An 8,549-nucleotide genomic window follows, 5' to 3' on the forward strand; every position below is an offset into this window, starting at 1 on the left:
CTCGGCAAAGAGGCTATTTGCCGAGTGCCAGAGAGAAAGAACTCGGCAAACATCTGGCACTCGGCAAAGAGGCTCCTTTCCCGAGTGTCATTTTTTGACACTCGGCAAACCCTATTTTTTTTCACTTTTGACCTCCAAACTTTTTCTGCAGTCCTCATATAATACCTGGTGGTCAAACTTTTTCTGCAGTCCTCATACAATACCTGGTGCTCCAAGTTCGTGGAGGCTATTTGCCGAGTGCCAGAGAGAAAGAACTCGGCAAACATCTGGCACTCGGCAAAGAGGCTCCTTTCCCGAGTGTCATTTTTTGACATTCGGCAAACCCTATTTTTTTTCACTTTTGACCTCCAAACTTTTTCTGTAGTCCTCATACAATACCTGGTACTCCATGTTCCAATGTAGCACATTTCTCGGACTTTTTCTATATTTCTTTAATTTATTTCAATTAATTGAATTTTCTTGGATAATTCAAATTATAACTGCTAGTCATTCGAATAATGAAAAAAATGAATGGAAAAATGATATTCATGTTATTTAGTATAATGTGAGGCCGTATCCAGGAACAGACCACCAATTTCGAACATCTTGTTCACGAAACATGACCACGAACTTGCGATCGAGTTGTTTTTAAATTGTATAAAAAGCAAACGAAGTCCGAAAATCATGAAACTTGTCAAGATGTCATGATATCATATGTGGAGGCTGTGATAAAAATTTGAGAAGGTTTTGCGTAAGTTGTCACGTACGATGCTTGCAAACCGAAGATGCAACGAAGAAGGTTACCACAAGTTCGTGGTCATGTTTCGTGAACAAGATGTTCGAAATTTGTGATCTGTTCCTGGATACGGCCTCACATTATACTAAATAACATGAATATCATTTTTTCATTCATTTTTTTTCATTATTCGAATGACTAGCAGTTATAATTTGAATTATCCAAGAAAATTCAATTAATTGAAATAAATTAAAGAAATATAGAAAAAGTCCGAGAAATGTGCTACATTGGAACATGGAGTACCAGGTATTGTATGAGGACTACAGAAAAAGTTTGGAGGTCAAAAGTGAAAAAAATAGGGTTTGCCGAGTGTCAAAACATGACACTCGGCAAAGGAACCTCTTTGCCGAGTGCCAGGACGTCTGGCACTCGGCAAAGAATTTTAAATTTTTTTTAAAAAACCCCCTCAACAAAGAATTTTAAATTTTTTTAAAAAAAACCCCTCTTTGCCGAGTGCCAGATCGGGGGCACTCGGCAAAGGGGGGATTTAACCCCCAGCCCAGCCGGCCCACACACACCGCACACACGCACCCGCCCCCGCCCGCGCCAGCGCCAGCGCCGCCGCCGCCCGCGCCCGCGCCGTCGCCGCCCCCGCGCCAGCGCCGCCGCCGCCCACTCCCGCGCCCGCGCCGCGCCGCCGGAGGAGGAGGAGAAAGAGAGGAGGAGGAGGAGAGGAGGAAGAAGGAGGAAGAGAAGGAGGAGGAGGAAGAAGGAGGAAGGAGGAAGAAGGAGGAGGAGGAGGAGGCGCCCCGGCCGCCGTTGCCACGTCCCCGACGCTTCCCCAGCCGTCGCCTTGTCCACCGGCGCCCTGGCCCCTTCACCACTGCCGCCCTACGACGCCCACTAGGTATGCCATACCGTCGTCGTCGTCGTAGTATTACTAGTAGTTGCGGTAGTAGTAGTGGTAGAGTAGCAGTGGTGGTAGTCTAAGTAGTCGTAGGAGTGGTTGTGACATTGTTATATATATGTGGTTGGATATAATCTTGTGCATGTCAGCCATTATGCCGTTCATATATATGTGCATGTCGGCCATCGTGCCGTTGGTTTTCTTGCAGGTTTTGGAAACCTCACCGTGCAGGGGAGGTGCTGCCGAAATTTTGTATTGACAGTTTTATGTTTCTTTTTTTGCAGAGAAGAGCTAGTCGGAGCGGCGCCGGAGTACCTCGGCGACCCCGATCGCCTTCCTTGCCGCTGCGGGTCTGCCTGCACCGCGTCGCCTCGCCACTGCACCGACCCGCCACGGCCCCGCTAGCCTGACTCCACCGCCACCCTAGGTATAACCCCTCTTTCCGTATCATGGTCGTAGATCACGTAACCCAGTTAGGCGTCTCCCGTTCGAAAGAGATACGGTTGGAAATATGCAAATATTTCCATATCTAAAACCGTATCTGTTTCGAATTGTCCACGTTTTTTGGACAGCCCGCGGATGCGTAGGTGGGGTTAGTTTCCATGGTCTGCTCCGATCCGAAACAGAGTTTCGGCATCATCTCCCTGTTGTTCTCCGGATACACACTCTCCCTAGCAGGACGTGTATTTGGAGAACAGCGGGGAGGTGCTGCCGAAATTCTGTCTCGAATAGGAGTAGAGCATGGAAACTAACCTCATCTACGGATCCTCGCGTGGGATTAGGACCTATCCTCACCTATTAGATAGTAGGAACGTCGTGTAGATGCAATTGATGTTTATATTACTCGCCACTATATATGTTAGAGGATGGAGGACCGTGAGTGGATGTACACGGGCCGCGCAAGTCAGGGTCAGGTCACCAATGAATGGATCGACAAGACCGATGCTTTTTTGGAACGGGCATTTGGCGTGGCTGCTAAAGGAGCGAGTAAAATTTGCTGTCCCTGCAGCAAATGTGCAAACAGGAAAAGACAAACGAAGAAGGTCATGGGGGAACATCTTTGGAAGAATGGATTTACGGCAGACTATACCCGGTGGGTCTACCATGGTGAAGCCGATCGTATGAGAGAGGAGGTGGTGAGACCACGCGTCGAGGATTATGATGCTGATGCCGGGGTAGCAAACATGTTAAATGACTATCACGAGGCACAGTTCGCTGAAGGACGTACGGAGGAGGAGCCAGAGGCAACCGCAAAGGCGTTCTACGACATGTTTGCCGCGGCACAGAAACCCCTTCACGGCCAGACAAAGGTTTCTCAACTGGATGCCATTGGACGCATAATGGCGTTAAAGTCCCAGTATAGCCTGAGTCGAGACGCCTTCGATGGTATGTTGACAGTTATTGGCAGCCTGCTTCCGGAGGGTCACCTTCTGCCAAAGAGCATGCACGAGTCACAGAAACTCCTTCGTGCACTTAAGATGCCGTATGAGCAGATACATGCTTGCCCGAAGGGGTGCGTCCTATTTAGGAAAGAATACGTGGAAGCAAAGTACTGTCCAAAGTGTAAATCATCTAGGTTCCTGGAGGTAGATTCTGGTGATGGCCAGAAGAGGCAGCTTGACATTCCCGTGACAATCCTACGGCACCTTCCGTTCATACCGAGGATCCAACGGCTATACATGACCGAGGAATCCGCGAAACAGATGACATGGCACAAAAATGGCAAACGATACAATCCTGACAGGATGGTACATGCATCCGATGGTGAAGCATGGACCCACTTTGATGGCATTCATCATGAGAAAGCTAAAGAGGCTCGTAATGTACGTGTTGCGCTGGCAACATATGGGTTCAATCCTTATGGAATGATGGCTGCCCCATACACATGTTGGCCCGTGTTCGTTATCCCCCTCAATCTCTCCCCCGGCATATGCTTTCAACGACAGAACGTATTCTTGTCGTTGATAATTCCTGGACACCCGGGGAATAATATGGGTGTGTTCATGGAGCCTGTGATTGATGAATTGGTCTGTGCTTGGGAGGAAGGGGTATGGACATACGACCGAGCTACAAAGAAAAACTTCAAAATGCATGTTTGGTACCACTACTCCCTGCATGACTTCCTGGCGTATGGGATATTCTGCGCCTGGTGTGTTCACGGGAAGTTCCCATGCCCAGTATGCAAGGAAGGTCTGAGGTTCATTTGGTTGCAGAAGGGTGGCAAGTATTCATCGTTCGACAAACATCGGCAATTCCTCCCTCTTGACCATGCATTCAGACGAGACATCAAGAACTTTACGAAAGGTGTCGTAGTGACAGACCCTGCACCACCGATAATGACTGGTGCCACGGTTCGTGAACAGATAGATGGTCTCGTGGTCAATCCAGAAGGTGGTTTTGTGGGATATGGTGAGCAACATATGTGGACTCATAAGTCGGGCTTGACTCGGCTCCCCTATTTTGATGACCTTCTCCTTCCACACAACATTGATGTAATGCACACTGAAAAGAATGTTGCCGAGGCACTTTGGGCAACAATCATGGACATTCCTGACAAGTTAAAGGACAACGTTAAGGCTAGAGTGGATCTGGCAACGATATGCGATAGACCAAACCAACATATGAAGCCTCCTAGTCGCGGCAAGACATGGAGAAGGCCTAAGGCCGATTTTGTCTTGAGCAAGCCCCAAAGGAGGGAAGTACTAGAATGGATCCAGACGTTAATGTTCCCTGATGGGTATGCAGCTAATCTGAGGAGGGGAGTGAACTTATCTACTATGCGAGTCTTAGGGATGAAGAGTCATGACTACCACATATGGATTGAGCGGCTTCTTCCGGCGATGGTTCGAGGCTATGTCCCTGAGCATGTCTGGCTAGTGCTGGCAGAGTTGAGCTATTTCTTTCGCCAGCTTTGTGCCAAGGAGTTATCTCGGACCGTGATTGCTGACTTGGAAAGAATGGCACCTGTGTTGCTTTGTAAGTTGGAGAAGATCTTTTCACCCGGCTTCTTCAATCCGATGCAGCATTTGATTTTGCACCTCCCGTACGAGGCACGAATGGGGGGGGGCGTGCAGGGCCGTTGGTGCTATCCAATCGAGAGATGTCTAAAGGTTCTTCGAAAGAAATGTAGAAATAAATGCAAAATCGAGGCTTCCATTGCAGAGGCATACATTCTGGAGGAGGTGGCGAACTTCACAACAACATACTATGGTGACAACCTCCCTAGCGTGCATAATCCACCCCCTCGTTACAATGCTGGCGAAAATGAATCGAACCTCAGCCTTTTCCGAGGGCAACTCGGAAGCGCAAGTGCATCGACCCCCAAGACCTTGAATCATGAAGAGTGGCGCCATATCATGCTATACGTGTTGACCAACCTTGACGAAGTGGCGCCGTACATGCAGTAAGTTCTCAACGAACTTGTTAAATACGCCGTCACTATTCTGCATCCAACCCCCTTGTTTCTCGTTGGTACAGGGAATTTCTTCATGAATTCTGGCGTCAATCAAGGGATCCTACCCCGCAGCAGGTAGATACCCTTCTTAGACAGGGTGCGGGAAATGGAATGCCCGATTTCATTTCTTGGTTCAAACGAAAGGTACCGTCCAATTTAGCTCGTACTTAGTTTGACATTCCAAGTTACTCGTACGTGCGAATAATATAACGATGTATCCTGCTTGAGCTTGCAGGGCCAGAGGGATGCGTCTATGTGTGCCGAGTTGAGACAGGTTGCCGATGGCTTTGCCTATAGGGTCAGGTCATTTTCTGGTTATAACGTGAATGGATATCGCTTTCGCACAACAAGCTACGAGCAGAGTCGGCCCAATCGAAGAACCACAAGTTTCGGAGTTTTTACGCCCGGCGTTGATGAGGTCGAGTATTATGGAAGAATTGAAGAAATATACGAACTCAAGTTTCATGGTTCCAAACCTTTTAATCCCGTCATATTAAAATGCCATTGGTTTGATCCTGAAGTAACGAGACGGACATATTGTAATCTTGGGCTAGTCGAAATTCGACAGGATTCCGTCTTACCAGGAGACGATGTCTATATTGTGGCCCAACAGGCCACGCAAGTTTATTATCTCCCATATGCGTGTCAAACCATAAGGCATCTTAAGGGTTGGGATATTGTGCACAGGGTATTGCCACACGGTAAAGTGCATGTCCCAAACGATGAAGATTACAACTTAGACCCAAACACATATGACGGAGAGTTCTTTCAAGAAGAGGGACTAGAAGGGAGGTTTGAGATAGACTTAACCGAAGCGATCGGAATGGAAGTAGACAATGAAATGGTTATTGAAGAGGACGCTGGAGATGAGGTGCAAAATGTGAAGGACTTACAAATGCTTGAGCGATTACATTTAGACAATGACAATGGCAACATTGCTCATTCGGATAGTGTTGATTATTTCGACATGATTGATAGTGATGATGAGACTTATGATCCAGCTAATCCCGATCATGAAGATTATTTCTAATACATGTAATACTATGTTATTTTGTAATTACGTTTTGTTTATTTTGCATCTCTTTCTAAGTACTTCTTGTTTATCTGTGCTTATTGGTTTACTCTTTTTAATTGCAGGTGATTGAACAAAGATGGTGGGCGGTGGGATGAGGAAGCTAACGTCCTTGTACCGAAGGACAATGACCGCTGCACCGGGGGAGAGTAGGAGGAGGAGCAGCCGCAGGAGGGAGTCATCGCCTGCCGCCCCGTCGCGTGAGGAGGAGGAGGAGGAGCAGGTGCCCCAGGAGGACGCCGAGGAGGCGCAGGAGGACGCGCAGGAGGACGAGGAGGAGGCGACAGCAGGGGGTTCCGCTTCCTCTAGTTCGTCGAGCGTCTACTTGCGAGGTCCCGCGAGCCTCCCTCAGCGACCGATACCTCGTGAGAGACGCCCGCTGATTCGACCCGAGGGGGAAAAGTAAGTAACTTTAGATGTTATCACTACTTTATATGATATGTTGAAAATCAAAATAGAAATTAATAATTTTTCTTAATCACTTGGGCAGGAACTGGACGATTGTGGCGAGTGGAGGTGCTCACACACGCCAAGTCAATGGCATCCTCGGTCTTCTGTGCAAGGAGCACTTCCCTGGCCTGGTTGAGTACGCCGGAGTGACGGGGCCGGCCTACTCGTTTGACCACTACGCCGCCGCCCCCGATGCTGTAGATCGGGCCCGCAGGGTATTCAACAACAAGGCGGAGCGGGTGAAGCAAGAGCTGTGGGTAAGTCTTCCTCGCACTACATTGCTCAATACATCGTATTCATTGGACATTCTTGAAATAATGCATGGATACATCCTGTTTGTATGCAGGATTTCTTTAGATGCCAGGACGGACATGAGGCGAGGGCGGATGCGGTGGCTACCAAATGCTGCAAAAAACTCGTCGTGGACATGCATTACGAGGCGCGCATCCAGGCCGTCGTAACTTACCACGGGACCGTCCTTGGAACTAAGGTCACCAAAAGGGACGCAAGAACCATGACACTGACCCGGGACCAGTACCTGCAGGTAAATACAGAACATTAATACTGATTCCTTTTGAGATTAAGTAGGCTTAATTTCATCTTCTGATATGTCATGTACTTGATGGCCTGTAGATGATTCCTTATTGGTGCGCCGCGCATCCCCAGTGCTGGGAATAGATGGTGGACAAGTGGTGCTCACGCGAGTGGGAGGAGACGCACAACTTGTGCCGGGAGCGGCGTTTGATGATGCCAGGTGTAGCACACCATCAAGGCAGCCACAACCTCAGCGGATACGCAGAAACATGGGTACGCGAATTCATTTATTTATTCTAACGCTCAATTCTGCATGATTTCTAATCATCTTGCTGTTTTTCTCGCAGTCGGCGTCACATGGTGGCCAGCCTTGCTCCATCTTCAAGGCATTTGCTATGGCCCACAAGGGCAAGGCGACATCCGACGTCGACTACAACCCGGAGGACGGGCCCGAGGCGTACAGCAATGCGACCGTCCACAACCGCCTTAGTGAGTACACATCGATGGCAAGGGAGGTCCATGGGCCAGAGTACGATCCGAGCACCGAGGACCTTGATGGAGAAGTCGTCATGAGGGTGGGAGGAGGCAAGAAGCATGGGCGATACTGGATTGGCGACGGCGCAATCGACTCGGCCGCTACTCCCAGTCTCTCCCAGATTCGAGCAAGCAGCACGAGCACGAGCCCGGCCATACGACCTCAGAAGGACACTTCACACCACCGGGTGGAGGCACTCGAGGTTATTCCTGGTTTATTCGTCGTTCATTGATTTTTTCATACCTTTCCTTTGCATTATTGTAACATTGGGGTGAATATATTGTAGGCCCAGCTGGAACAAGAGAGGAGGATACGGGAGCAAATGCAGGCGACGATGGAGAGGGTGGAGGCCCAGCGGGAGGCCGAGCAGCGGAGGATGGTGGAGATTCTTCAGTACATACAAAGTCTTGGCGCCACTACGGGTGTAGCTCCGCCACCTTCGCTATTCGCTCCACCTCCACCTCCACCTCCCCACTATTCTACTCCTGTGAGTATAAATGTTTTAGTTTGTATGTTCATGCTTACGGTCAAACCTAGTGGAGTATGAAAGTTTTATTCATGTATGGTATATATTTATCTTGTCTCACACATGCAATCTCTTCTCCTTTGTGCAGAATCAATCGGCGGCATCGAACGATCCTCATGCTTCAACGAATCCTTCACCAAATCAGTCTCATTGACCATCTTGGTGATGATACTTGTGGTTGTTAATGGTACTTCTATTTGCAATTATGGTTGTAGATGATGGAGCACTTGGATTACTTGTGAACTTATTTGTGATATATTGTGAGACATGTGACGTTTGTGATATATATGTGGTGTTGATGATATATATGTGCTGTTGATGATATATATGTGATGTTGGTGATGTTTGTTATATAT

At 48.4% G+C, this 8,549-nt stretch overlaps 1 long non-coding RNA gene across 1 annotated transcript; it reads left to right on the forward strand.

Moving 5' to 3' along the window:
- Positions 1-6,422: 6,422 nt before the first annotated feature.
- Positions 6,423-6,976, forward strand: LOC133909842 (uncharacterized). Its single transcript, XR_009908444.1, has 3 exons — positions 6,423-6,550; positions 6,639-6,855; positions 6,945-6,976. It is a non-coding gene; the product is annotated as an uncharacterized LOC133909842 (long non-coding RNA).
- The last annotated feature ends 1,573 nt before the right edge of the window (positions 6,977-8,549 follow it).

This window comes from Phragmites australis, chromosome 2, assembly GCF_958298935.1.
Source record: "Phragmites australis chromosome 2, lpPhrAust1.1, whole genome shotgun sequence".
Classification (NCBI taxonomy): Eukaryota; Viridiplantae; Streptophyta; class Magnoliopsida; order Poales; family Poaceae; genus Phragmites; species Phragmites australis.